Raw genomic sequence first — 14,393 nt, 5'->3', positions numbered from 1 at the left:
GGAGATTCAATTATTCTTGAACACATGAACCATAATGTACTAAAATGATAGGTTCTTTTTTATTCATGGGAGTATATATTTTTAATTGTCTTTCAGAAAGTCATTAGGAAGGGACAATTGAGTAACAATTAAGTTTTCTTTTAAAAATGTAATTAAACATACGCTTTTGTGTTTGATTTCAGGTTTCTTTTGCAATTAAACACAGGGGCTGCGTGGATGATGCCCAGCGCTCAGGCTCCCCCTCTCCTCCCCTCGGAGATTTTCTCAATGGGCAGCATGTCCCTATGTGAGGCAGGACTTCACGGCCCCTTGACCTTTCCCCGTGGTTTATGGAAGTGATTCAAAATCATGCATCATAAAATAAATGAGTTCTGCTCCAAGCAGAATGGAAGAAGTGAATTCGATGAAGCTAATAAGTAAACTGGAGGCTGTGCCATGCAGCTGGTGTGCGAGAGGTAGTTGAGGTGAGGATCCGCGGCTCGTCCGTCACTTGCCTGTGGCACAGGATGGGGTCCAGGGGGCGGCGCAGCTACTGGGGTCTGCATTCAGCAGGATGGGCTCCATGCCTGGCTCTAGGGCATACCAGCCATGTGACCCTGAGCAAAGCGCAGTGTCCACCCCTGGTTCTCCAGGGTGGAAGTTAGATGAGATCAGTGGTGGCAACGCTCATACTGGTCTCATGATCAGTCTTATTATTGCTGTTTAGGTGCAAGTAAAGGTAAAGACAAGCCATTCAGGATCCATCTGCAGATATGAGACAAACCAATATGAAATCCAACTCAACGCTAGTTGGATAGAGCTACTCAAGGAACAGCGACAGGTTTTGCGAGATCTGTTTAACGGACATGCCACTGCAGAGAATATAAATAAGAGCGCATAAATCTGCATTCAGTGCCAGGAGAAGCTAGCTCTTCCTCCTGCAGAGGTGGAGGGAGCTAGCTACCTCTAATCAGCTTCTGGAGGCGTCCTGAGGGGACTTTGCTGACTCTGTTCGCCGGCCTGTCTCCTTCACCGCACTTTGAGCTGAGGTGGATGCTAAATAAATCTCCAGGATCCACCCTTCGTTCAGCAGACACACTGTGCGTGGCTTCCATGTGCTCTCCACGTGTGGAGATGAGTGAGCAGGAATAGCCCGCTCGATCAACCCCGAATGTCAGATGGCAGCTGTCTATCTCTAATCAGCAGGACTCTTCAGCAGGACACCAGCACAGTCAAAATTAGGTTGGGTTTGTTGTCAGGGTAAGGGGCAAGTGTAGCTTTGACCTGTAGCCATTTCTGTGTCTGATTCTTGTGTACCTCGGCACTCGGTCCTGTGTCTCTTTCTTCCCAAGAGTGATGCCACCTTTCAGCCTCTGCAGCTTGTGTCACTGACAGTTCTGTGTTCTACACTGACCCAGATTAGGATGGTCCTTGGCCATTCATCAGTGCTAGAAATGGGACTTCCCCCAAACTGCAGACTTTTGATCATCGGCCACCAGTTATTGTTGGAGATTAGCCGCCTAATGTTGATACTAGACACTTATAAATTGGAGGAATAAAATTTCTACTCCTATCATAAATATTCAGAGGTGCTGGTTGCAGTTATTGTTGGCAACTCATGGAAGTGTGCTTCAAGTTTAAAAAGTGCCTTCTGTGCTCTGCACCCCATATGTCCAACACATGATCCTGTGTTCCAACTATGTGCTTAGCTGTCTGTGTGAACAGGCGGCCCACCCTTCCTCCCTGGGGGCTCCAGTGGAGACCGCTAGTCTAGGCTCTTGATACCCACGGTGGTGCCGTGGTAGAATGGGGGAGAACCAGTTGGCTCCAGGGCCCGCCCCTGGCACGCTGGCTCTGCTAGGCTGTGCTATTGCTCTCAATTGCTTGCTGCCCACTCCCGTGAAGAGGATTGTGTTCCCTTGCCCCCCCACCGGCAGGTGCAGGCACCTGAATCACTTTGGCCAATGAAATGTCAGTGGGAAGGACACCTGCCATTTCTGGGCAGCTGCTTTCACAGCAAATGCATGGAGTCCTTTTCCTCTACCTCAAGGACGGCAGGGGCTGCACCTTCAGCCTGGACCCCCAGGAGGAAGGAGGATTTGGAGCAGAGCAGCGGTCGAGACAGAAAGAAACTCTGTGATGCCCTCCCCGCCCCCCGAGCTGTTAGTTTGCCTGTTACTGCGGCACAACGTCAAGAAGGTTGAGGACTGCCTTCTTATAAACAAAAGCGGCAAGAGAATTTTCATCCTTAGCCATTTGCTCCCTTCTTAGAAGTCATTCTTGTGCATCTGCCTTTCAGGTGAAGGTTTCTATGCTATCATTTTGAAAATAATCACTGATAACTATCTGAGCACTTCCTATATGCTTCACAGACCAATTTGTTTAAGATAAGCCCAGTGAGAATGGTACTGTTATTATGACCGACACACACATGAGTAATGACCAGTACTCACCTGCGCTTGGCCAACTGGAGCTGGGATTTGAACCCAAGCACTGGAGCTCTGGAATTCACACTCAAAACTCCGCACACTTTCCCCAGTGGTGCTGGTATCGTCCTGGAAAAAACTGCACATAATTATTGCAAACAGTGGGAGTGGGGTTGAACACGGCCTAATTAACTCCACCCTGGAGGGAGCTTGGGAAGAGGTATATAATAAGCACTCTGTGCCATGAAGAAGAAAGGAAAGAATCTGGTTGCACATAAAGGGATTATCTCGAACCTGGATGCTGCTTCTGGACGCTCTGACATGTTGCTTCTCCTCCTGCACAACCAGGTCCTGCAAGTATAGACTGTGATGTTTCATTTCCACCTTATCTCTTCTGCTCCCCTCTTTGAGAGGACATCTGGAAGGGAACCTCATCCAGAACATCTGTCTGTGCCCTCACCAACACCTGCCTGAGCGCAGTGGCTTAGAGCAGAATAACATCAGATGGTTGACAGTGCTGACACCCAGGAGGCACATGGAATGGAGGGCACAGTTTTTTGTTTTCTTTATTTTAAGAAAAAAATAATATAAAATTTTCCCAATGATGAAATTGCTTATTTTGTATTTTATTTTTTATGGTTTTAGCAAAAAGATGGCCAATAGAAATATGATAATTTAAATGGTTGATGGAATTCTTAACTTTGTATGTTTTTATTCAGAGCAATAAGCTATTTTTGCAACTAATACCACTGAACTTTTTATGAATGCTATCTTTGTGTTCATTAAATATACTTTCATCAGCATAAAAATGCACTCAACACATTAGTGCCAACTAGCAGCTAATTTATTATTTCTGTTTGTATTTTAACCTGTAGCAATGAAATAGATTCTATAAAGCATTACTGCATTTTTGTCTTTAAAATTTATTGTAAATGATAAATATAAAAACTCAATGTCATTAGGTATACAAATGTTCTTCTTGGCAAAAAGTTGATTTTATTTCTAGTGTAGGAAAATCTATTTTCTGTGACAGATTGAATGTGGGGCTGTAGGAAGACCAGATAAGCTGAGAACACTTGTTCTAGAAGTGGTAATTCTATTTTATTATCATTTCCCGCTCACGGTTACAGAGCCTGGAAAAGTTGAGCAGAAACCATGTCACCAAAGCCTCCTTATCTCCCAGAGTGCTGACATGAAGTCTCATTGTTGGCTGTGAGTCACTTTGCGGCAGGGAGGTAGCTGTCCTGGGACTATGGGTACCTGTGGTCTGGTCCTTTCACCAGAGCAATTTAATTACAAGTCAATTACCATGAAGGTAAGCAAAGCAGCCAAGAAAACTCAGATGCAGTGTGCCCATGGTGGCCTCCACACGAGCTGAGAGCCAGCCTTCTCCAGAGAAAGGCTCTGTCTTGGTATGTGTGGGAAGCCTTCTCTCTAGAAGTCCAGCCTTCAACCCCTCATCTGGTTTCTTGTCTGGAGCAATCTTGGCTTTGTAAGAACTGATCATCTGAAATGGAGTTAATGGGGTAGGTCAGAAGACAGTTTACCTGGGCTCCGCCCAATGAAAACTGAAGCCATGATTCAGTGCTCCAGGATCGGGAGAATGTGAACCAGTTTTGGTTTGCAAGAAACCAAAGGATGAGAGGCTCAATGGCCTAGTTCTTTAAGCATCTACACTTACACAATAGTGTAAGCATCTACACTATTGCGGCCAACAATGGCAACAATCTGGTTGCAGAAGTCTGCTTATCTCCCACACTCCCCTGTTCTCATTCACCACTCCCCCACCTCTGGGAGCAGCTGGTTAGGAAGGACACTGTGCAGCTTACAGAGGTGGAGACTCCTGCACAGACATGCTGCTGAACTTGTCAGAGGCACCCACCATAGGTCGAAGCAGGAACCACTGATCCTCTGCTGGTGCATCCCTCCTCCTCTGCCCCCCAGTGTGTGTGTGTGTGCGTGTGTGTGTGTGTGTGTGTGTGTGTGAGCTTGAGTGAGTGTGTGTGAGCCAGGGTGAGTATATATGAAAGTGTTACAATCAAATTTGCAGTTTTGAAATAGTAAGAATAGAAAGTTTGTGTCCCTGAACTTGGCTGGAGTGGTTTCTATGGAGGGTTAAGAGTTGGTGTTGAAGGCAGTATGAGCAAAACTTAAAGTATGGTCCTCCTGACTAAACACCATTCCCCTCCATCAAAACCCATGAGAAGAAAAATAAAGGAAAAATAATTTTTTAAAAAGAGAAATGTCATCTTCAATTAAACAGAGGAATTTCCACAACTAACAAAAAACAAACCAGGACAACAATGTGCCAAGTCCTGTAAAATTGTGCCAAATCCTCAAAAATGATACATATGTAACAACCATGCCAAAGATGTTTTTTAAGTGCAATGAGATCTAGGGCCGTGGTTGGACCACAGAAGAGCAAACCCAATTCAATACCAAGTAATATCAGGGGAGAAAAAGCTGAAGGGAAAATTATGCTGACCAGCGTTTCCATCATCTCCAACTTGGCTCCCTTGCAGAGGAACTGACTCTGGGGGTGCGTGGCAGGAGTAAGGCCAGACAAGGAGGCAGCAAAGGCTGCTGGCATTGTGGAGAGCCTGGATGGGGAACTTCTGCAAATTACATGGTGTGCATTCCCCAAATAAAATAATTATCAGATTCCTCAAGATGTGTTTGAGACCCCCTGTTAAGTCCTGTTCAAAGGTAAACGTTTTTCCAAGTAATTTCCATGTGTCCTTCCCTAGGCTCTTCTTAACAGAGATCTGGCATCAGAAAAATGAATAATAATCACAAAAGAACCTGTGATTCACTGATTCACAAGGAATGATTCACAAAGCAATCACAAAAAGGGACCTGGCCTAAAGTTTTAGAAAATAAAAGAAGAAAAGTAATATAAGCAAAAAAGTATATGAACAAAAAACATGAAAAAGGTATCCGAAGAGTTCAGACAATTGGTTCACCATAATCTCAAAGATATTGCAGACAATATCAGCTATCAGAAAATAAACTTAAAAAAATAACACAAATGTTCAAAAGGGAGACTATACAATCATGGAAGAATGGAATAGTGCATTTTCAGAGTTCTGGAAAGACGTTTAAGATGGGAAAAAAAGGCATTTACAGAAATTAAAGTTATGTTATAAACAAACCAAGAAAGAAAAACTAGAATAAATACAACTAAAAACCAAAGGATATGGTAAAAGTCTTTAGGAAAATATATCATATTCAATGTAGTGGATATCTGTCATTAATTCTGGCCACCCAGCATATGAATTTCTTTCTATGTTTGGTGAATATCTCATTTTTGCCAGATTGCTTACCCAGATTCCCTTGCACATAAGACAATGGTGTGTCACTTGGGTTCTGCCAATAAACACCTATACAAGACTGGATAAAGCAGAAGAAAGGATTGGCAAATCCAAAGCCAGGTTAGTAGGATGTGTCCAAACTGAAAGAGCGAGAGAGAAACAGAGAAGAGGAGACAAAGAGAGAATAGAAATATATATACATAGGCTATGGTGAAACCATCTTATGTGAGTACAGGTGGAATCTAGAAGAAAAAAGAAAAATAATGGGCAGAAGAAATACTGGAAGAGATAATTACTGAGCATTTTCCAAAATTTGTAAAAGACATCAACCTGCTGATTCTAGAAGCTCACAGAACTCAAAGCAACAAAACCAAAGCAATTCAACAAGACAGACACACACCTAGGCATATCACAGTCAAGCGCCTTAAAAAAATTTAAAAGAAGATAATAAAGAAAGAAAACATCTGAAAGGAAGCAAAGATAAGAGAAACCAGATCATTTGCATACAAAGAAGGAAAAATTAGACTTACAGATGATTTTTGAACAGAAATTATGGAAGCCAGAAGACAATAGATATTTAAAGAGTCCCCGGGGGAAATCTACCAGTCTAAAATTTACTACCAGCAAACTTGCACTATAATAATTATTACAGAATGTTCTTCAGGCTATATAATAATGGTCTACATGGAAGTATATACCCTCAGGAAGGAATAAAGAGCACCTGAAAAGGTGTGTGTGTGTATATATATATATATATATATATATATATATATATATATATATCAGTAAACATATAGAACAATGTTGCCTATGTAAAGCAAAATCAAATAGGTATAATTTGAAGTATTTGTAATATATGTACCTCTAAAGTACATTACAAAAATTGTATAAAATATAGGAGAGAGTAAATAAACTGTTGTAAGACTTTTTCCCCAAATTTAGATAATAGCAATCCTATTTATTTAAGGTAAAGTATAATAAGTCAAAGATCCATATAGTATCTTTGGGGTAGCTACAAAAAGAATGTTCAAAATCCATAACCAAAGAGCTAATTAAAAAATTCATAATCAATGGAAAAAATTTAAGCCAAAAGAGACAAAGAGGAATAAAAGATTAGAAATAAGCAGAACATACTGAAAACAAATATCCAGATGGTTGACTTAAATCCAAATACCTAAGGAATTAGGCTAAATGTAAATGGATTAAATGTTCCACTTAAATTGCAAAGATTGCCATGATGGGTAAAAATACAAGATTAAACTAAATGCTCTTTGCCAGAGGTGCACTAAATATAAAGGTAAAGAATATATCATTATAAAGTCTATGAACATGAAAAAGACAATAAACAATTGTGTCAATCTATTTGAAATGAGCATTTCTTGGAATTGATACATTTCTGGAAGAATACATGACATCCTAACTGACAGAAAAATAAACCTTATATCTGTCAACAATATTGAATCTACAATTAAAAATCTGCTCACTAACAAACTTCAGACACAAGGAGTTTCACTGGTGAATTCTTCCAGATATTTAAGGAAGTGATAAGATTGATCTTACCCAAACCCTTTAAGAAAATAGAGAAAATAAAAATAATTCTAAACTCCCTTTATGAAATTGGCATAATCCTGAGATAGAAATTTGACAAAAACATTACGGACAAAGAAAATTACAAAGCGATGTCTTTTATAAACCTGGAAACAAACAGCCTGAGCACAATACTAATGAACAGAACCATTATGTCTGGTACATGATGCATCCGGAACAAGATTATTGGAGGAGTGTACATTGACTTCAAACCCTGGAAAATTAACCAGTGTGACTCACCATGGTAACAGAATAGAAGAGGAAAACACCTGATCATTGAGTAGATTCACAGAAAGCAAATGGCTTATGGAATTCCATATCTGCTCATAAGAAAAACCATCAGCAAAGTAGAAATAGAAGGTGTCTTAATATGATAATAATTAACAACTTAAAGGGAAGTGATAGGTAACACTGCACTTGATGAAATATTGAACACTTCCTCCCTGAGGTTGAGAAGAGCCTGAGAATGTCTGCTCACACCATGTCTGTTCCACAGTCTGCTAGAAATCCAAACAAATAAGACAAGAAAAAGAAACAGATGTTGTAAAAATAGAAAAGATTACTTGCCTTTGCTGTGATTATATTTGTAGAAAAGCCAAGAGAATCTACAAACCAGTAAAATTAATATGAATTTAATAAGGTCACAGAATTCAAAGTCAGTATAAAAATCAATAGTGTTTTATGTACAAATAACAAACAATTGGAAAATAAATTTTTATAAAATGTTGGGTGTCAGCAAACTTTTTCTTTTGTAAAGTACCAGATAGGAAATATTCTAGGCTTTGCACACCACATGTAATCACTGTTGTATATCATTTCTTTCTCTCTCTTTTATTTTCTTAATGATCTTTTGAAAATGTAAGAACTATTCTTAGCTCAGAGGCTGCACAAAAACAGACTGATGGCTCAGCCTGGGCAGTGGGCCTCTGTTTGCTGGCCCCTGATCACAGAATATTAGATAAACGGGAGTAAATCTGAGGGAAGCTACGCATGACTTCACCTGTAACTAGAAAACATGGCTGAGAGAAAGTAAAGAAAACACAAATAATGAAAAATAGACCATAATTCAACAGGGATTATCTTTTCAAATAATTGTCCTATGAGAATGTCATTTTTGTGTGAAAGAAAGTGAAGAACTTTTTTTTTTAAGATTTTGTTTTATTTATTTGTCAGAGAGAGAGAGGGCACAAGCAGGGGGAGCGGCAGAGGGAGAGGGAGAAGCAGACTCCCCTCTAAGCAGGAAGACTGATGCAGGACTCAATCCCAGGACTCTGGGATCATGACCGAAGCCAAAGGCAGACACTTAACCAACTGAGCCACCCAGGCGCCCCAAAAGTGAAAAATTCCTGTTCATCATTAAGAGAATGAAAAAAACAAGCCATAGACTGGGAGGAGATATTTGCAGTAAATGCGTCTGACAAAGAATGCACGCCCAGGATATACAAGAGCTGCACCGAATCAATAAGAAAAAATTAACATCTAAAAAAAGTTAAATAAGCTTTCACTAAAAATTATATCAAAATGCCAATAAACAAGTGTACTCAACATCACTCGTCATCAGGGACATGCAAATTAAATCCATCATCAGATACCATCACAAAGCCATTATACGGGAAAGCTGAGAAAGACAGGCAGGATGCAGAGGCAATGGAAATTCTCCTCTGTTGGTTTTGGTGTGTAAGTTTGTACAACCATTTTTAGATCTGTTTGGTGATACGTGCTGTAGCTAAATATACTTCTATACTATGACCCAGTAATTCCAGCCCTGAGTTTAAGTCCAAGGTAAATTAGCCTATCTGTACTTGAAAAAAGAAAAAAAAAAAAAAAAAAACGTTCATAGAAAATGTATTCATAATGACCGAAAAGATAAAACAGGAAAATGGATAAAACTTAGTCATAGACTATAACACTACACAACAATAAAGATGAGTCGTGTCGATTTGTCCAACTACATGCATTACTCCCACAAACCGTATGCTGAACAATAATAAAAGCCAGACACATGAAGTGCATTTCATATGGTCCTATGTATAGGGAGTTTGATAAGAGGCAAAATTAATTTCTTGAGATAAAAGTCAGATAGAGGCTACTTTTGCGCAGAGAAGGAGTAAGTTGTACTGAGCGTGTTCTATCTGTTACCGATCTGGGTGGTGGTCACAGGGTATGGGCGACGATGCTAACTCATCAGCTCGTTCAGGACACACTTCAGGTTAGCACACCTCACACCATTGCTTATGTGTGTTATTCTTTGAACTAAAACATGAATGAGAGGAAAGAAAATGAAAACAAAGGATATGCTATTTTACAAAATTTGGCTATAAAAACAAGAGAGTTGCTGTGGAGGAAAACACGTGTTTATTTGATTTCGCTGTTGCTGTTAAGACAAAGCACAATTGTGTTTGTCAGCTGAGGTGATGGGGTGCAGAAGGTTGGAGACAAGAGAGCACACCCCACATGCTGACGCTCGCCCATGAACACAGCTGAGTTTTCTCCAGTCTGGTCATAGCAGGCATCCTACAGGGGCCAGGGTGGCGCCTGAAGACGGCAGTGTGGTCCTTACTGTGTAAGCTTCTCCAGCAAGTCGGGGAGAAGAGAACACACATCACGGACTCGATCGGCACACAGAGATTTTCATGATGGGGGAGGAATAGGGTTGTAAGGATGTAAGACACTGGAGTGCAGATTGGATAGAGTCGGTCCAAAGGGAAGGGGCTCAGTATGAACCCCTGAGAGCGACCGTCACAGTGTGGACCTAGGGCACAGCCCAACACGTCTGGGTCGGTATGAGGGAGCATTTCAGGAAGGAGAGTTGCCCAGCTGACCCAGAGGGAAATAATAAACACCTGTTATTTCAGCCAATAATGTTTTGAATCATTTGTTGTACAACAATTAACGTGTACACTTTATAAAAAATAAGAATACTTTGATTCTTAGAATGTTGGAAAACAATCTCTGCAATAATACTGTTTTTTAATAGGTAAGTTTTGGAAGACATTATCTATTGGACTTGGAACCAAAATGAATCAGAATATTTCATGCCAGGCACACCTGGGTGGCTCCATCAGTTAAGCGTCTGACTCTTGATTTCGGCTCAGGTCATGATCTCAGGATCTCAGGGTCATAGGATCGAGCCCCGTGTCGGGCTCTGTGTTCAGCAGGGAGTCTGTTTGGGATTCTCTCTCCCTCTCCTTCTGCCCCTTCCCCGCTTGCACCTGCGCACTCACTCGCTCTCTCAAATAAATAAATAAATCTTTAAAAAAAGAATATTTCATCCCAAAATACGCTGTTTTGGCACAACATTATTTTGAGCTGGAAGCAACTGAGAATCGACAGATATAGAAGAATCTTCTTCCCTCTCGGTTTCTGCCTAAAATCAGGGCATACATTTCCTAGTGCAGGTGTTTTCCTCTACCACACCAGGAAGAAGAGAGTGATGCCTTCGCCTGGAGACAGAGGGTCAGTACGGAGAGGAGACTGCAGAAACACATTTTACTAAAATAACCTGAACCTTCTATTAGTTCCCCATATACTTCTTGGTCTCACGCCCACAATTTATCATCTGTTGAAGTCCAGCTTCTCTTCCCTTTGTTAAAGTAGTGTATAAGCCCGAGTCTAACCACTTCTTCAAATTTCACTTTTCTGTGAACTTCTATGCATATAAAATACTAATACATTTGTATTGCATTTTTCCTATTAATCTGTCTTTTGTCAGTTAAATTCGCAGGCCCCTAATCGCAGAACCTAAGAGGGTTGAGGAAAATAAAATGTTCCACCCTGACAGTTAAATGGGTCTCTTTCCCTTTCCTCCTGTACATTTCAGGATGACTTGACTTTTTATAATAAGCCTGGTTACTTTGCTATTTGAAAAAAAAGTTAAAATGTTGAGAAACACTGTTAATCCAGCAAATACACAATATTACGTAATGCTGAGGTTATGGAATGGTACGAGATTCTCTTGCTGATATCCAGTTCTCGGTTACTCTTTGCATATATTCCGATTATACAGAATGGCCATAGAAAGATGCGTGGGTAAATGCGATAGGTTTCTCCAAAGACGGTCAGACTGGCTGCATGAAAGGAGTCCACAGACCAACTCGGCAAACGAACGGGCTTTTTGATGAAGCGGTCTAATTCTCATTAAAACATGCAGTGTGGCAGACCGGCTTTGAAGATTTTTCTCTCTTTAAATTTGCTTCAGTACCAGACAGAAAATAAGATAAAATGCCTTCTTTGCTTCCGAGCATTGATGTCTAAGCTGTGTTTCAAATTTAAAGTTTTCTTTTTAACTTCTCAGTGAAAATCAAAAAAATCAGTAAGTGGTGTTAGAGACAGCAGGAAATGTGTAAGAATCACAGAGCATCTTACTGCAGTTTATATTATTTCATTATCTAAATCAGTGGGTGATGATTTCTTATATATCAAAGCTGATAATTATTTTTCAGGGATATGAACCATAGAAGGGAAGCAGGAGTTTGAGGACGATGTCAGAAAAAGGGCCAGGGTTTCTGCAGAAAAGTGGAGGAATTTGCCCAAAGAGCAATTATGTAAATAAAATGTGCCTGGGGCTAGAATAATGTGACTGTCACCCACTGACAGAAATGGCCCCGGGCTCAGGCCCATAAGTATTCACATAGGCAGGTAGATCCAGTGGGGACAAAAAAAAAAAAAAAAAAAATTGAAAAGCTTAAAAAAAACAAAAAACCTTGTTTTTCATTTATTTTCCTCCTGATTACAGATTATTGGAAGGTAGATTCTGTATCTATGCTTATTTGCTAAAGAGATTGTTCTGGAAGGAAGGGTTTCATCAATCCCCCGCCCTTCCTTACCGCCAGGCCCCTAACTAGTTCCTCCCTTCTGTGGGATTCCACGGGCAGGTTCCTCCCATATTAAAAACAACCCCCCCAAACCCCCCCAAACGCTGGCGCTTGCCCCCTCCATGCCTCTGGTTCTCTGTGAAGCATCAGACATTCTGCGGGGTACCTCCACAGGAGAAACCTTTGGATTGTACGAAGCAACACATTTTTAAAAAATTAACATGGTGCTGATATCCTTTTATTTTAGCAAGCAAAGATGTTATTTTAAAAGGGTATTTCCTACCAACAGTTTTTTTAAAAAGAAAGCATATCGTAACTCCAAAACCTATAGGAAGGAGATGATTCTGGGCAATACTTAGCTTTCTGAAAAATTCATGAAGATGCCATTATCGATATTTTTCTCATGATTTTCCTGACCTGGCAGAAACGCTGCAGTGGACGCCCTGCCCCAAGGCGGGTCCCGTCGCCCTGCCCCAAGGCGTGCCCGTCGCCATCCTGGTTCCTGCCCTGCTGTCCTGACCCCCACCCCTCCCCGGGGCCTGTACCTGGTCCGCGAGAGCCTCCCCTTCCCTCCTGGCCCGCCTCCCAGACCCGGCCTCGCCCAGGCCCCTCCGCGCTCTGCCGTGCACCTGGCCCTGAGCTCTCACGCAGCACAGGGGCCGCAGCCTGTGCGTGGTGGCACAGGGAATGGACATCCACACGTATCCCGTGTGCGCTGTGCCGCTTGGGTGCTCTTCGGGGAGTACTGCTCTTGTATTGGTCCATTTTACGGAGGAGGAAGCCGAGGCCACAGGAGACGCAGGAGGTAGCGGGGGTCACAGCCCCCTACTGTGGATGGTGAGCGACGCCGAGCATTCGTTCTGCGCTGTTGGGCTGGTCTGTCCGCCCGGGGGGCGGGGGCCGACTGGGGAACGGCCAGCATAGCCGCTGAAGCTGAGAGACAGGGACGGGCCTTCTCAACCCACCCGCGCAGGCCTGGCCCCACGTTCCGGCCGGCGGGGTTTCCAGGTTGTCTGCGGTGTTGACAGAGGGCGGCTGCGTCTTGCGAGCTGGTACGTGTGTGTCACCTACTTCTCGACCTCACGCCCAGCATACTGCAAGCGCTTGGTGCTCAGCAGCCACCCCTGCCCGCACTGACGGAGCAGGCACACCGTGTCCCGTGCGATCTACAGAACCTCCAAACACGGGGGTCAGACATAAACATGGAGCACGGGTGAGACTGTAGCTGATACAGAAATATTTAAATGGCTGAAATTGGTCCAGATAAGCGTCTCAGCAGGTCAGGAGGACGCACTCACTTTTGCCCTCTGCTAAAAAGGTACCTTTTTGTCCCTGCTTCCAAGAGCTTCCCTCCCACCTGAGGCGTGTGCACCTCGCAAGACTCTCCTGGCTCTTGAGCTCTGCCTTGTGGGACCCTGCCCCTGTTCTCCTGCCTAGAGACTCAAGACAGGGCCACTCTCAGCCCCCTCTGAGGCCTTCCTGGGTACACAGTGGGGTCGTGCAGGCTGAAGGCACACATGGGGCCACGTCCTGGAAAGAAGGTGGGCTTTTTGGGTCCCCTGGAGCAGGTTCTCTTTTGGACAACCCCACATCAGGGATGTAGGTACGAGAGAAGACTCCCGAGGGCAGTCCACCTTCCCAGGACACATCCTGTGTGTCCTTGGGGACAAGGGCACTCATTACCTTGAGGACACAGGTGGAATTTCAGTTTATCTACCATATACATTCTTCAGTCTTCCTTCGCCCTTCTGGACCCAAGGGCATGGAGAAGAAAGCCAATGGCCCCTGCTTTCTGGAATCTTCCAGTCTAGAGCAGGAGGTTGGAAATCCTGGTGCAGGATGATGGAGCACAGTGATGGAGCACAGTGAAGGATGTCTGGGAAAGGGTAAGGGGTTGGCCTTGGATGCCCTTGGACCCCATGCAGAGGGATGCAGGGCAGTGTGTGCCCAAGGTGGGAGCCGGAGCTGGAAGGACGTAGCAGCAAGCCTGGGATGGCAGAGCCAGGGGACCCTTGCCTGCCGCCCCCTGGAGCGTGGGTCTGGGCCGAAGGAAGACCCAGCCCACCGGCTTCCTTCTCTTGCAGCTCTAACTGTGACCACCTACGGGTCGGTCTGTCCAGAGAGGACGTGGATGCTAATTAAGACCAACAGGAAGAAAGTGAGGAGAGGAAACACTAATTAGGGAGTCTCTTTCAAGAAACTGTAATTTCTTGATTTCTGAGTGTAGGTAGCAGAACAAACTGATCGTCTCCCTGTCTCCCTGCGGGGTTCGCCTG

The sequence above is a fragment of the Eumetopias jubatus genome, unplaced genomic scaffold, assembly GCF_037043125.1.
Source record: "Eumetopias jubatus isolate StellerSeaLion01/CBP00866 unplaced genomic scaffold, mEumJub1_p1.0 scaffold_5, whole genome shotgun sequence".
Taxonomy (NCBI): domain Eukaryota; kingdom Metazoa; phylum Chordata; class Mammalia; order Carnivora; family Otariidae; genus Eumetopias; species Eumetopias jubatus.
Note: the sequence above shows the minus strand (reverse complement) of the source record.